This window comes from Ambystoma mexicanum, chromosome 6q (genome assembly GCF_040938575.1).
Source record: "Ambystoma mexicanum isolate Mex_15411 chromosome 6q, UKY_AmexF1_1, whole genome shotgun sequence".
Classification (NCBI taxonomy): Eukaryota; Metazoa; Chordata; class Amphibia; order Caudata; family Ambystomatidae; genus Ambystoma; species Ambystoma mexicanum.
In genome coordinates this window covers 1,159,771,332-1,159,787,407 of record NC_090937.1, presented here as the reverse complement: position 1 = coordinate 1,159,787,407, position 16,076 = coordinate 1,159,771,332, and the positions used below count along the sequence as shown (strand labels likewise).

The following is a 16,076-nucleotide window of genomic DNA, read 5'->3' as shown; positions in this document are numbered from 1 at the left end:
ACCACAGCGTTGCAGACACACTATTGTCATGCAAGGCTTGGCCCTGTACTACAAAGGTTTTTAGTTTTGCATCTTTATTTTCAACCATCTGTATTATAGGTAGGATTGTATGCAAGAAAGTAAATGAATTCTTGTAGTTTATGTCAGTTAGGGAGAGCAGAGCGCATATACATAAACTCTCAGAGGGAACATCCTCCCTGAAGTTGAGTTCATGTTTCACAGACACAATGGGCTTGTGATACATTTTCAGCTAATTGCCCTTATATTTGGTTCATCAGTACGTTGCCATGAAAGTATGCACTTTAAGGGACCGCTCACACATCTCTCTTCTCTGAGAGTGGATCAGAACCCATCGGACCTGGCCAGGCGCCTTAGATCGTGTCTTACATCTATAGGCAGCCTGATGAGTACTAACTGGCTCAAGCTTAACAGCGAGAAGTCCGAGGTCATGATGATCGGTCCACTGGCTCAGAGTCAGGAGTGGACCTCAGACTTCTGGCCTGGCAACCTTGGGAATATGCCAGTGCTTTTTAATTCTTTTTTAAAACTCTTGGTAGTAAAATGTGCTCTTCCGCTTCATCTGAGCCCCAGGTTAGTGCTATTTGCAAATCGGGGTTCTTCAAAATCAAAATTCTCAAGAAGGTGATTCCTTTCCTTCCTAGGCACCTTGGTAGCCCCGTTATTGCTACTGCCATTTCTGGAGTCCTTAACTACTGTAATGCAGTTCTTTTTGCTCAACCCAAATACCACATTCCCATGCTACAGAAATTCAGCTGCACGCCTGGTAGCGGGCCTGGCTCATTTTTCCCAAGCCTCGTCTATATTGACCCAGCGCCACTGGCTGCCTGTTTAGTGTCGGATTAAGTTCAACACTCTCTGCCTTACCCATCGTGCGTTGCACAGGCAGGGAGTGGTTTTTTTGCAGGACAACATTTCAGCCTATGCTCCTACCAGGGCCCTTTGTTCAGCTAGCCTTGGTTTGCTAGTGGTTCTTTGGTTTAGGAAGGCCACGGTTGGTGGTCATGCTCTTTTAGGGACGGCTCCTCGCCTCTGGAACGCCATCCCTCTCTCCCTCGGGTTTAATAAGGACTTTGCACTTTTCAGGAAACTCCTCAAAACGTTCCTTTTTCGACAAGGAGCGGTTCATTGGCTTTTCACCTTTTTCGTTTCCTCTGCTTTTAGCACCATGATACCCCTAGGTGATAGTGTGCTATAGAAGAAACAATAACGTAACATATCCACATCATTCTCCTTGGACAAAATCCACTCCAGGCTCCGTCACTTCTGACAGTGGACTGGGCAATCCCAGATTTCTCCATCAGGTACGTCAGGTTACGTTTACAGCTAATGGACAAGTTTCAATTCATCAATCGTACACTGGTGCACCCTCAAGCCCATCACGCAACCACTCATTCATATCAGTACTTCAGTGCAAGTGCTAGAAATTGTCGACAAAACTGCCCACAAGCACTATGCTGTGATCGTTCTCCACTGACTCTACAGGCATCCAACCTATCACAAACTCCATCCGGACCCCCATCCCTGGTCATTGCTGTACACATCTTTCAGTGCATTTAACCTTTCTGTTCCTTTGCTCATTCCCCTCCTCTGCTGGCCTTTTCTATTTGCTCACAGAGCAAGGTCTGTATATCCCTGGCATGGGCACAATAGACTACTCTTCGGACAAGCCTCGGCACTATTAGACCACCATGGTGGTGACTAGTGCAGTATACAAAAATAAAATCTCTTTACATAGGGTATCATTAAAGAAGCTTAATGGTAGCGGCTATTAATGCCAAATGTAATGGTACTCAATTCATTGACCTGGAAAGGAATTTCAGTGGATACATAACATAGGTTTCAGGGGAAGAATTCAAACGTGAATTTGCTTTACATATTTATCAAATATAACAAATATCAAATTCTTTTTCATAGACAGTCAGAATACAAGATCAAACATCCTGAAAAAAACGTCTAATACATAAAACCAGAAAGCCATGCAAACAATATGAATGACACACACCTGTGAAAAGAACATAGCACATGTACATACATTCAACAAAATAACTTTCAAAAGACATGAGTCCTAAGCCTAAACGCTTTTTTGACTAGGTGACCAAGTCACCATCACTGGGAAGTCTATGGATTAAAAAGAGGGATTTAAAGAGCCCATCTGCTCTAAATTGTAGGCTTTAGGACATGTCTTTTGAAAACTATTTTAATGAATGTATGTATATGCGTGAGGTTTTTTCAATGTATGCAATGTCATTCTACAAGCCGTGACCTTGTCCCATCTACCAGTCTTTCCGCTTGCCATGACCATGTCCAATCAAACAGTCATTATGCATGCTGTGACCATGTCTTACCTAGCAGTCATTCTGCACGTTGTGTCCTTGTCCTATCAAGTAGTCATTCTGCATGACGTGACTTTGTTGCATCTACCAGTCATTCTGCAGGCTATGACCATGTCCCATCTGCCAGTAATTCTGCTTGCCGTGACCATGTCCTATCAAGCAGTGAATCTTTATGCTGTGACCATGTCTTACCTAGCAGGTATTCTGCATGCCGTGACCTTGTCCCATGTGCCAGTCATTCTGCTTACGGTGACCATGTCCTATCAAGCAGTGATTCTGCATGCCGGGACCTTGTTCCATCTGCCAGTGATTCTGCATGTTGTGACCATGTCCTATCAAGCAGTGATTCTGCTTGCCGTGACCATGTCCTATCAAGCAATCATTCTGCATGCTGTGACCATGTCCTACCCAGCAGTCATTCTGCATGCTGTGACCATGTCCTACCCAGCAGTCATTCTGCATGCCGTGACCATGTCCTACCCAGCAGTCATTCTGCATGCCGTGACCATGTCCTACCCAGCAGTCATTCTGCATGCCGTGACCATGTCCTACCCAGCAGTCATTCTGCATGCCGTGACCATGTCCTACCCAGCAGTCATTCTGCATGCCGTGACCATGTCCTACCCAGCAGTCATTCTGCATGCCGTGGTGTTGTCCGATCCACCCCTCATACCACTTGATGGCCATAACAGCCCTTATCCAAGGTGAAGCGTCATAGATCAAACCATACATTTATTTATTTATTGCATTTGTTAATACGCCCAAACCCGGAGGTATCACGGCATAGGTTACAGTAGTATTAAAAGAAGCTTGCTGGTTACAGGGATGTAAGTAATTATTGCAGAAGAAAATGACATTGTGGTTACAGATGTAGCGTCTAGGCAAGGTTTTGAAGACATGTACAGTTATAGTAGATTAGGCAATTAGAATTAGAATCAAAGTAAATGCATCAGTCTTGTGAATATAGGCTAATATAAGCAGATAAGTTCGAATTTATTTAACAGCCAGGTTTTTAGGAGTTTCTTAAAGTGGGTATGGGAAGGCACACTGCTTATGTTTTGAGGGAGAGAATTCCATAGTCTGGGAGCTGCTACAGGGAAACTGGAATCTCTAGGTCTATATATCTTGAATCGAGGGATGAATAACTGGGTACTAGTGTTGGACCCAAGGAGTCTGGTTGTTGTTTTTAGAATAAGGCAGTTATTCAGATAGGTCAGGCGATTTGGGAGATACATTTATGTGTGGTGATGAGAGTTTTGAACAGTATTCTGGCTTGTGTGGGTAGCCAGTGTACCTCTCTTCTAGACTGCGATATGTGGCACCTCTTTTTGATACCTAGTGCTGCTCTGACAGCTTTGTTGTGCAATAATTGCAATTTGGCCAGATGTTTCTTGGTGGTGCCTAGCAAGAGTATATCTTAGACATAATAAGAGCTCTTGCGAGTGGGATGCAGTTCTGTGTAGTAAGAAACTGGCGACTGAGGGAGATTAGTTTAGATGTGTAAGCTGTGGGAGGAGGCGAGTGAATTGATGTGTTTACTATTGGTTAGACTCGAATCTAAGTAGACTCCTAAAGTCTTTAATTGGTTGGAGATGGGAATAGGATCACATAGTTTTGTGAAAATATGCATTTCCTCGTAGCTAATATTTTCCCCTGCAACCCTGTGGTACCAAGTTTGACCCATGCAGGGAAAGACTTTTCATGAACTGACCACAGCCGCAGGAGACCTTGGACGTGGGCAACTCCAATGCACAGAACACTTTTACCACAACCGTCCAAGACTAGGTTGCATTTACTCTTCCTGCAGGTTTAGTTTGGCCTGTACTCGTTGTAAAACATCACAGGCCCACTTGCGACTTATTTGAAGCGTGTATTATGTCCCATCATGCCACAGTGCCGGTGGGTAAGATTTATAAATATTCCTTTGGAAAAGAATAACATAAATTTGACCCCCAAAGGAGATTTTGACGATTTTAGTCGGTCTATTTTTTTTACATTTAAAGTGGAATGCCCCGAGGTTCACCCTGCAACGATATCATGTAACCTGCGACCTGCTTTATTGAGAAATGTGGTAAATGGGGCACTGCGTTTGCCGAATGACTTTGTCCACAGCTCTGGCCTCTAAAAACAGCACTCATTAGAACTCTTGCCACCCAATAAGAAATAATAGACCAAATAAAGTGGCAGTAAGCGCTGATGAAGTTCAATGTCTTTTATGAGACACCTACTGTAACAAAAAAAAGTGCCGGCTTGGCTAAAAGCAGTTTTACTGGTTGACTTTTCTGAAGTACCGTAGACTCGGCGAAAAGTGTCATAAAGCTGTCTAATGAAAACCGACCCAATTCAAGTAGAAACCAGCAGCCTCCGGGCGCGGGGGAGGAGCCGAGAGGGGACCTGCGGCCAATCTGCTGGGCTGCCCATAAAAAAGCCATGGGTCGGGAGCTGGGCACTTCAAGTGTAGATGTCTCCTGTGCCTATTCCACAAAAGGGAAATTAAAATGGAGGCGCGGACCCGTTTATCTGTTAATGCTTGTGGCGCTTGCAGGGCACAGAATTTTAGCTGAAAGTAGTCACATTCTGGGTCTTGCCGACTCTGAATTTTAATGATAAGTTATTGTGTGATAAGTTACCTGAGAATGTTCCAAGCACGAAACTAATGTGCACCGCCGGGAAGCACATAGGTGCACCTGGCTGAGATTATGGCACATCAGAGTTTTAAAATAGCACACATAGGGCCTCATTACGAGTAGGGCTGTGCGGGGAAAAAAACCTGGGTAGTACATGTTACTACTACATTACACTACCGCCGCACTACGACTTTGATGGTGAGGCAGAGGAAAAACCTCCAGGAAATTGCTGGAGGTAATTCTGCCGTCTTACTGCTAGGACACTGCCAAATCGGTAGAATAACTGCCAGTGCAAATTCCACCGAAATCCCCATGGAGTCACAACGTAATATGTAATAGGTTATTTATAACCTATTAATACCGAAGAGGTTCCTAAGCGCAGGCCTGGGATTCTGACCAGTGTTGCTCTGCACCGTCGTGCTTCCAAGACCAGCACGTTGCCACTGAGATGGCTACTAACACACCCATACCACCAGTTGTCAGGGCTGGACTGCCCCACCGGGACATCCATCTGGTAGGCCTCTGGCCTTAGGGCCTCTTTACAAGCAGAAGGATACACATCGCGTGAATCCGCCTCCACCAGGGTAGTTTGCCTTGAATTGGCTGCCTGCAGTGCTGGCTGCCACCACCGATGGAGGCAGGTGCTGCGCTTTTTTTTTTTCTTCCCAGCAGAGCTGGGTATGGACAGCTGGGCTGACGGTCCGCGCCTGTGCCCGAGGGCATCCTTGGTACCGGAACTGCACATGCCCTGCACACCTTGCCAGCGCAGGTCAGCAGGGCAGGCTGCAGAGCCGGCCGGGCAGGCGGAATGAGGCCTTCAGCTGGCAAGATATGTTGACTGGAAGGGAAGAAAGCAGACTCTTGATTGAACAAAGATATGAAGGAACTTTTGATTTGAACTGTGTGTCACTCACCCCCTGATCGCAGCTATAATAGGACTGGACTTTCACGTGAACGCTGCTGTTCAAGCACTCGCCACTCTGGCTATACACAAAACGTGTACGTTAAAAAGCGTTAACCGCTTAGTGCCCTTGGCGACCCTCTTTTAAATCGAGTGACCCGCCAACATCTCTGAACACGGTGAGACAGCCTCTAATAGCCTTCTGTGTATGCACCCAACGAGGTGCTGCCCCTGTGAATTAAATGAATTCTGTAAAGTGGCTCTATGGCAGTGGTTTTCAAATTTCTTTTGGCCTGGGCCCCCCTGAGCAAAATTTGGGCAGGCCGGGTCCCCCCAAAAATTCCAAATGGACAGTATGTATTGTGCGCCGTCACCGTACCCTACTCCCAGTATAGTCCCTGGGCTCCCCCACCAGCTCCCATCACAGTCGCTGGGCTCCCTCATCCCATTCCTATCCAGTCCTTGGGCTCTCCCCACCCCATCACACACCCTGGGCTCTCCCTACCCTGCTCCCACCACTATCCCATGGTTCCCACCCATCCTGCTCCCACCACAGTCTCTGGGCTCCCCCCATCCCGTTCCCAACACAGTCTGGGGGCCAGTGGCAGCTGGTGAATTTTTTAATTTACCACCAGAATACCGCCAAACTTGGAATGAGGCACATAGCATAATTCAGAGAAAGCAATGATTACTTGGCAGTTCTGGTTAAGTTGTGCTGTTTTGGATGGTAAACATTTTATTAAGAAAAAACAATGTTCAACGAAACTTTCCATGAAAAATATCCATCCAATATAAATTTCTTTTGTAAGTTCAGTTAAGAGACACTGATAAACCAAGGTGGAAAAGTTACTGACCCGGGCATGAATGCCAGACCTTCACAGGCCCACAGTGCACCATTTCCTACTCTCCAAGAGTGAATTGGCACTCTCGCATAGCTACTGACAGGAATAGACTACAGCTGGAGGTAACAGTATGCTGTGCTAAAATAAGCCTGTGATCACTGCCGGTTGTGGGAGTGAATGCACAGGATGTATGGGATTTATAAAGCGCAAATCTAGATGGGGAAGCAACGGAGCGCTGTTCAGTAATTTCAAAATGTTCGTAAATCCAAGGGAGCAGTTACGTGATACTGAACAAAAAAAGTTATTAGAAAGTTATTAGTAAGTAGGTCCATGCCAGTGCTAGCCTTAGGCACTCTGTGTGGTAGCCCAGGGCCCTGCGCAGCTGGGAGACCTGCAGGCAGCAGCTGCTCATTGTGACGAATTCCAGGCTGTCATCCCTGCTTCCCCATGGGAAGACCCTTCCTATGAGGGTAGGGAGGTGAGACCACTACCCGATAGACCCCCTGGGGGTGGTACTCAGCGGGAGGATCACAGGGGGAGAGGACCCCCCCACCCATGGGACGATTATCCGTAGAGAACATGGTATATACACCCTTCACCCCAACCTCCCTCATACCCTACACAGACCACCGATTCCCAACATCTCCAGATGTTTTTGTAGAATAGAAAACCCCTTCCTCCTAGGACATACGGAGACGAGGAAGAGTAGGGACAACCTATATGAAGCACTGTGATGGAATGAGGCACGTAATGTGGAACCAAGTTACGTTTTCTATTCGATACAATCACGCTGAGGATTCAGAAAACGAAGAAGGGCTGCATGAGGAGTCAGATCCTTCCTGGAGGAACCACGTGAGCCAGCACAGTTCAGCAAGGGAGAGAGAAGACCGGGACGCTGGGAAAAGAGCAGGAAGGTCCAGAGGCGGTCCAGACTGGGAGGACTGCTCGACAAACCCTGTGAGAGAAGCTCCGGGCATTCCGGAGGCATGGAGAGTGCGAGCAGGGAGAACCGTGCTGCCTGATGGAAGCTTGCAATTGCAGAGACCCCGCAGATCGAAGGCAGACCTCGAGAGTCAGGGAAGCCCCACGACTGGTCGTAGGCACCATGGAAGATGAAGATCCAGGATGATTGCAGGCCACGAGAAAAGGTATACCCGTTGCTGGGGAGGGCTAGGGGCTGAGAAGGTGGTAGAAAACCCAGACGGGAGAAGGAAGCCGAGATTAGTGGGTCTGGTGTGGAAATAGCAATTTCTATGTCCCCTTTTATTTGCAATGTAGCACATGACTTAATTTCCCCACTGTATTTAATGTATTGCACAACTTAATTTTCCAAAGTAGTGGGTGAACTATTTTTCTCAGATGTATTTGACTGCAGCCTGCAACCCCTTTAAACTCTTCCTCCCACTCACCCCACCCTATAATTAAACTCCCCTTTGTCTTGGCATGAGGCCTCTCTGAACCCTGCAAAAAATGTTCCACTTGTGTCCATCATGGGTGAGGGGGCTCTGCCTGCCCTTGTCCTACACTGGCTAATTTCATCTCCCCATACCCTACAATTAACCCCCCCCCCTTCTCGGCTCTTAACTGCCAACTGCCCTGACCTGAGAAATCACAGAATACCTGAAAGTGTGTGTCCTGCTCTGCAACTCCCCTCCCCTGGAGACCACACAAATGACCCGGGCAACACTTCCCCAAACAAACACTTGCCTGTGGGATATGGCTAACACTGGAGGGGGGTGGAGGGACAATACATATCCTGGCAACAGCCAAACAAAGACTCCTGGGTGGGGAGATGGCTAACCCTGGAGGGGGTGGAGCGACACTACGTGTCCTGGCAATGGCCAAACAAACCAGTTGCCCGGTCTCCCCTCCCCTGGCAACCACATGTTGTGGCCCTAGAGTGGGTGGAGCGCCAGCCTTATATAAGCCTGTGGAGAAAGGAATGGACGCTCTCCTTTTTCTTGGCTTCTGGCGGTGTGGTGTGCTGACGTGGGTTGGGGCAGAGGCTGCAGAGGCCCTTCTGGCAGGTAGCCTTCCCCTGGTTGGCCTTATTCTTCTCCCCCGGTTCCCTTCCTCCCCAACCCTGCTCTATCTTTCCACCGGTGGGTCTCCTGGCCTCTCTGTCTCTTCTTCCCCTGCCTGCCTCTCTGTGCCTCCATGTCCCTCTCTGCTTCTCTGCCTCCCTTGTGTCTCTGTGTCTGGGCCCGTGTATGTCACCCAATGTCTCTGTGCCAGCCCCTCTCTCTCTTTTCCCCCTCACCATCTCTAACGGCCCCCTTCTCCAACCCTTCCCTTTCTGCCTTGGTAACGCCCCTTGCATCCAAGGGTACGCCCCGGGCTCTGGGTTCCAAGACAGTGGTTGTGTCTAGCTAGTCCAGTGTGTCCAATTCATCCTACTGTCAATGAGTTTACTCCTCTTCCTGTAATACTTCTGTTCCTGGTTTCTACAAAGATTTTGGTGCCTTCATTGTGTTCCCACTTTTTCATGTAACCTGCCTGTTATTGCCAAAGGGGGACCCAGTCCGTCTGCATACACAGCGCACCCCCACCAGGTCTGTTGACTCCCTGATCCAAAACTGTTGCTCTGACTAGGGTCTCCCACATGGCCTCTCCCATTTTGGCCTGCCTCCCACGTCCACAATGGGACCATGACCGAGGAAACGAGACTGTCATACATTGGTCCCTATAACAGTATTTGGCAAGAGAGTGTACCAAGTCTATCAAGAAGAAGGAGCCAGCAAGAAAGGCGAGTCTGGGACTCACACCCATAAAAGGAAGAATGATTACTGTCATTCTTCATAGTCACAGTACCTGGCAGGGTAGTGAACCAGGTTGGCTGTGACTAACGGAAGCTGCGAAAGACGAGGGAAAGCAGTAAATCCCACTGGTAGCACAAACTACCTAAAAGCCTGAGCAAGACCAGGGGAAGGGAGACATTCCCCCATTATTGTGTTGTCTGAAAAGCCTGAGCAAGACCAACGGAAGGGATTCATTCCCCCTGGTTTGTTTGTGAACATTGTGAAAAACCAAGAGAAAAGAGGCATTCTCTTGGAATTGAAAGAAACCTGGAGAGAGCCAAGAAAGCCACGAGAAGGGAGGAGTTATCTTGGAAGTGCAAGGAGCTGAGAGAGAACCAGGGGAGGGAGTCATTCCCTCTGGTGTGTTTGTGAATGCTCTGAAAAGCTAAGAGAAGGGAGGAACTCTTAACACTGCAAGAAGGAAGCCATTCTCTTGATACCAAGACTTGAGACTTGAGTTGGAACTGAGTCTTTCTGAACCATAGAACGTTTTGCTTTGGAACTTTACTTTAACCTTTGAAATGGATTGCGAGCCGGGGAAGGGATCCTTCCATCCAGAACCAGTTTCTCTGATACATGGAACTGTGCCTGTCCAGAAGAAGGGGGTCCTTCTTCTGGGCCAAGGAGACAGCAAACCCATTTTCATTTAGTTCCAAGTGTAAGGGATGGAAATAGGCTTTTGACACAGGACGGTGGACTCTTAGTTCTTGGACATTCTGACTGACTCAGTTTTATTAGAGGCAGGAAAACCCCTCTTAAAAATAGGGCTAGATGGGTTTTCTTTTCTTTTATAAAGCTGCCCTTCTAAAGACAAATGAATGTTAGACACACTTGTCTCATGTGGGACAAGTTAATTTGCCCTCCAAGTAAGCGCGATAAGAAAAGCACCGGTAGCATTTGAACGTGAAAGGCCAGACACAGCTCCACTTCGCTACTTAAATGTGGGCCAACTCTCCTCAAGCGGATGTGTCATAAAATATACCCTGCTTTTTACCTCTGATGTCATATCAATGAAATATTTGTTGTCATACACAAAAAGGATGTGGTTTCGTTGTAGAACTTTAAATGAGCATGGTAACAATCTGCATGTATGTGCCAAACACTGGCTAGGTAACCTGGCACACAGCTTGTTTGGGTGCGTGTGCAAGTCTTAGGAGCACAGCTGTAAAACTGAAGAGATTTTTAGGGCTCACATTACTGTCCTCATCCTGACTAGAGTAATACAACTACAATCATACTCTGATCTTATGTGCTACTATAAGGATTTGTATATTTTTCAGGTAGCTGTATTGTGTGATTTGTAGACTTTTCAAGCCATCTCTGTAAAACAATATTGTTTTAGTTCTTGAAAGTCCAACATGAATTGCTATTTGTAGCAATAAGACCTGAGAAGAGATGTGGTCAAGTGTTGAAAATACAGACAGGGTCCAAACTCTAGCTACACTATTTCACTAAAGTGTGAGCGTGGCCAAATCATTCTCTCGCACTGCGCCTCATCTGCCAAAATAGGTTGGGCCTAAAAGTACATCATTTTCACAGTGTACACTATTAATAAAACACAGAATCACGGTTAAACAGACTGCAGTGTGGCTTCACATAATAATCAGAGGGTGGGCCATGTAGATATTGCAGCTTGGACGATTCCTGGAAACCTCTTGGAATGGAACTTCACAGGATTCCCTCTAGTATCAAATATTGAGGTCGTTTTCTGCGAGGTCACTTCCAGTGTTGTCAATACGTAAGAACATTTGAGAGCCCGGGTCACCTTTTGTTGCACAGGGCCTTGCAAATCCGAGAACCACCCCCGAAGCAGGTGGCACCGGTAAACAGATGCACAGGTTGTTCCGCGACCTCCCTGGGTCCCTCCACTGCTTTATCTGGTTTGTGCCGCAGAACGTTGCTAATTTAGGCGGAGTGCACCGATCCATGCATGTAGGCTGTTTGCATAAAGCCACAGCTCACCAGAGGAGTAGAAACAAAACACCAAACCTCTACAAATAAAACCCGCAAACGAAGGAGCCGTATCGTGTCAAGGTCCAGTGCTGTGCAAGAAATGTAAATATGGTTCTGTCCTCAACTAACTACCTCCCCCCAAAAACAGCAGAAAGCCACACGGAGAAGACCGTGATTTATTTCAGACACCGCTGGCGCGAGAGTGTGGTTATTGGGCTCCTTGGGGGGAAAAGGCAGATCCTTGAAGTCGAATATGAACATCAGTCACAGCAAATGACTCCCTGTGAGGCTGTGACACAGAGAGAGCCTTCTTCAGGCTGACCCTTCTATCCATCACTCGCAGAATTACAAGGAGCCGGGCAGCTTTAGATCAAACAACCATCCTGCGTGACCCCATTGCTGGCTGCGGCCTCTGGGAGGTAGGTTGCAAACATGGCTGGGAAAGCTTGGACTGCACAGCGAAGATGTAAGCATCCTTTCCTCCGAGCGCACTGAATGGGGCCGCCAGACACTACACAGGCGAACGCTGCCGGTGTTCAACGAGTGTCACGTATCAGCAGTACTGGGGCGGCGGCAGTACAGGCCGCCCCAGCCCCACCACAGGGCCCGCTGCTTCCAGCTGGCTAAATACAAATCATTACTGATGCTCCAGGCTGATTCTGTGCTCTAATGGAGCATACCAGGGTCTTGATCTGCGACAACACCCTGACATCTCCCAACTAATACACAAATATTGAAATTAAATGAAGGCATTACTTGCACGTCTTGTGGCAGCCTGATGACTAATCGCAGTAAAGCCCACAAAGCTCCCAGGGAGACCCTCTTCCTGGCAGGCTGGACTTGCTGTCGGGGCTATTGTGCGAAGAAGATGCTGTGCACGGTGCCTTGTTCGTCTGATTGGAATGTATGAATTATAATTTAATCAAACCACCCTTCGAAATGTGTAAACAACTGTCCATTTTAAATAAATCTCCACAAGACAATGAGAATCTTTTTTCAATAGCAAGAAAGGACAGCACGCAAGTGAAGCGATTTTTATTTCTCGGTCTTATTTCTTGTGACCTGGTTCAAGAGGAACACAAAATAAAGCCATGTTTGGTCACGCCTTTTCCCTACGTGTAAATACAACAGGCTGGGCCTGGGATTTTTTCTACAGTTTTAAAAGCACGGATTTGGAAAACATTTTATATATTGCTTTCAAACATGTGGTTTAGAACATGTGCAGGGAAACCTATGATGTCACAAGAGCAAGCAATCCAATAATTGAAGGGGGAGCAGGCGGGGTAAGGAATACATAGCGGAGCTGAAGAGATGGCATTAAACATTGGCGGTAGGGGGCAGAGCAGAGAGGTTGCAAGATGGTGGGCCTGTATCGATCTCTTGAAGGTTCTCCCTTGTGGCCAGTGCTGGAAATGGAATTTGCTTACTGTGGGATCCCATCAGTGATGGAGGAGAAGGAGAGGGTCTTCCCATCCCCCACTCCATAAGCATTTACAAGAATAACTATTATAACCCAAGGGAGGACTGTTTCCTCTAATGTTTCATTCAAAGTTTAAAAGGTACACTCCTTTTAAACCTAAAAAGCTGTCCTTAAAAAGCAGGGTACAATCTTAACAAGAGGTTTCTCAGGATTCCTGATCAGGTGCTTAAGTGGTCTTGTGGGCAATTGTCTTGAATCCTATATTGCTTAATGCAGTCTGAACACAGTAAATCAAATGAAGGGTGCAAATGGATTTCCCCAGATCCAACATTCGGGTAGACCGTTATTGCCGGATCGAGAAAAAACCAGCCCAATGGAGGTTCCTGGCAGCTGTTGGCTTTAAGCTAACCAAGCTATCCTTGGGTAGAAGCAAAAGCTAAATAGCTCCCAGCAATTCTGAACCCTTCGTTTGAACCTAAATATGTTACAGAATTTGCCAAGTTACGGCTGATTATGTCTGTAAACATTTTGCCAAGAGAAGAATGCATTTCACTGAGCTGTTTGAAAGAATCGGTTAGATGCATTGCCCTGTATGTGCTGTGATCCACAGACTTCTAGGCTCTCTTCAGGAGCGAATGAAGATCTGGAGGAAACCAAGCTATAAACTGCAAAATAGATCTGGCAGTCAGCAGAAGGCAGGTTTATAACCTAGCTCCCCCATTGAAGACTAGTGGGACGACGGCACATAGTTACAGGTAGAAAACAGAGGTTGGGTACAGGCTGACAGACTAATAAAAAGCCTTCAGATTATCCAGAATGCAACCATCCGACTGGTGCCCATTACCCTAACCAGAGTACTTTATATAATTGGGCCAACATCTCTGTTATGTTATGTTATGTTATTTTGCACTTATATAGCGCCTTATATACCATTGGTATGGTCTGAAGGCGCTGGTAGGTTGAATGCCCTTGGGATCGAAGTTCAGATCAGTAGAGAGAGTAGAGAGAGTCAAAGAGGTGCGTGTGAGCACCGGATATGTGTGCAGCTTGTGCGGTATTCGTGTGATAGCTGCTTATTAGCGATAGGTGTGGTGGTTGAGAGATCAGGAGAATGTGTTCGTTCTGGCAGGATTTATCCAGAACGGATGTGGCTGCGTTAGGCCTGAGGAGAACGCCTGGCTGGGGGGTGTGAAACCAGCAGTGTTTATTTAGAGTGATGTGGAGTAAGCGGCCGATGTTGGTATGAGAACAGTTATACCGAATGGTGTCATAGTATCTCTGCGTTCTAGTTGAGTGGTGATGTAAAGGAGAGAGTAAGCGTGGTGGTGTGATAGGATGGGTTATATGCTCTTTCGAAACGTTCTCTGCATTCCAGATTGTACTATATACGCTCCAGATACTTTGTTTATTTTCTAAATCCACACATAGGTTATTGGGTACACTTCTAAATGCAACTTTCTCAGAGAGGATATTGTGCACAACTTCTAAATATACACATAGGCTATTGGGCACAGCTTCTAAATGCAACTTCTAAATATACACATTGGCTAGTGGGTACACTTCTAAATGCAACTTTTCTCAGAGAGGCTATTGGGCACAACTTCTGAATGCAACTTCAAAATATACACATTGGCTAGTGGGTACACTTCTAAATGCAACCTTTCTCAGAGAGGCTATTGGGCACAACTTCTAAATATACACACTGGCTATTAGGCATTACTTCTAAATGCAACTTTCTCATTGAGGCTATTGGGCACAACTTCTAAATGCAGCTTTTCTCTGAGGGGTTATTGGGCACAGCTTCTAAATGTACCCATAGGCTATTGGGTACACTTCTGAATGCAACTTTTCCTGAGGGAGGCTATTGGGCACACCTTCTAAATGCAGCTTTTCTCTGAGGTGTTATTGGGCATAGCTTCTAAATATACACATAGGCTATTGGGCACAGCTTCTAAATGCAACTTGTAAATATACACATTGGCTAGTGGGTACATTTCTAAATGCAACTTTTCTCAGAGCGGCTATTGGGCACAACTTCTAAATGCAACTTTCTCAGAGAGGCTATTGAGCACAACTTCTGAATGCAACTTCAAAATATACACATTGGCTAGTGGGTACACTTCTAAATGCAACCTTTCTCAGAGAGGCTATTGGGCACAACTTCTAATTATACACACTGGCTATTAAGCATTACTTCTAAATGCAACTTTCTCATTGAGGATATTGGGCACAACTTCTAAATGCAGCTTTTCTCTGAGGGGTTATTGGGCACAGCTTCTAAATGTACCCATAGGCTATTGGGTCCACTTCTGAATGCAACTTTTCCTGAGGGAGGCTATTGGGCACAACTTGTAAATATACACACTGGTTATTGGATACACTTCTAAAATGCAACTTTTTCTCAGAGAGGCTATTGGGCACAACTTCTAAATGCAGCTTTTCTCTGAGGTGTTATTGGGCATAGCTTCTAAATGTACACATAGGCTATCGGGTACACTTCTAAATGGAACTTTCCTCAGAGAGGTTATTGGGTACACTTCTAAATGCAACCTTTCTCAGAGAGGCTATTGGGCACAACTTCTAAATATACACACTGGCTATTGGATACACTTCTAAAATGCAACTTTTTCTCAGAGAGGCTATTGGGCACAACTTCTAAATATACACACTGGCTATTGGGTATACTTCTAAATGCAACTTTTCTCAGAGAGGCTATTGGGCACAACTTCTAAATGCAACTTTCTCAGAGAGGCTATGTTATGACCCGGTCTGGGTCATAGTGATATAATCAGGATGCAGTTGCAGGTATGCTTAATGGTTGCTTTTATTCAGGTTCTTCAGTTACAGGTACAAAATCAGGTCTCATCAAGTCCATAAGAAGATAGGAGGAAATCATGAGGGAAACCCACTGGCTCCCACCACCCAGGCTTCCTTAGATCAACTGCCTGGGTTAGAACCCATTCATACACAAACACTCCAAGATACCTCATACATTCCACAAATGACATCACCACATACATACAGCATTCAGAAGGTGAAACCATAAGAAAGGAAGGCTGATCCTAACACCTCCTTCCCTTATAAACCATAGAAGGTAAGGCTAATCCTAACACCTCCTTCCCCTACAATCCCAAACAGTCCAGTGTCACACCTCAAACACACCATGACCTGAAGCCGTCAT

The 16,076-nt window shown here is 46.3% G+C and overlaps 1 protein-coding gene across 10 annotated transcripts in view; it reads right to left on the bottom strand.

The window, feature by feature from the left end:
- APBB2 (amyloid beta precursor protein binding family B member 2) overlaps positions 1–16,076 on the bottom strand; it is a 1,500,548-nt gene that overhangs the window by 1,165,551 nt on the left and 318,921 nt on the right. The gene's annotated exons all lie outside the window — the stretch shown is intronic.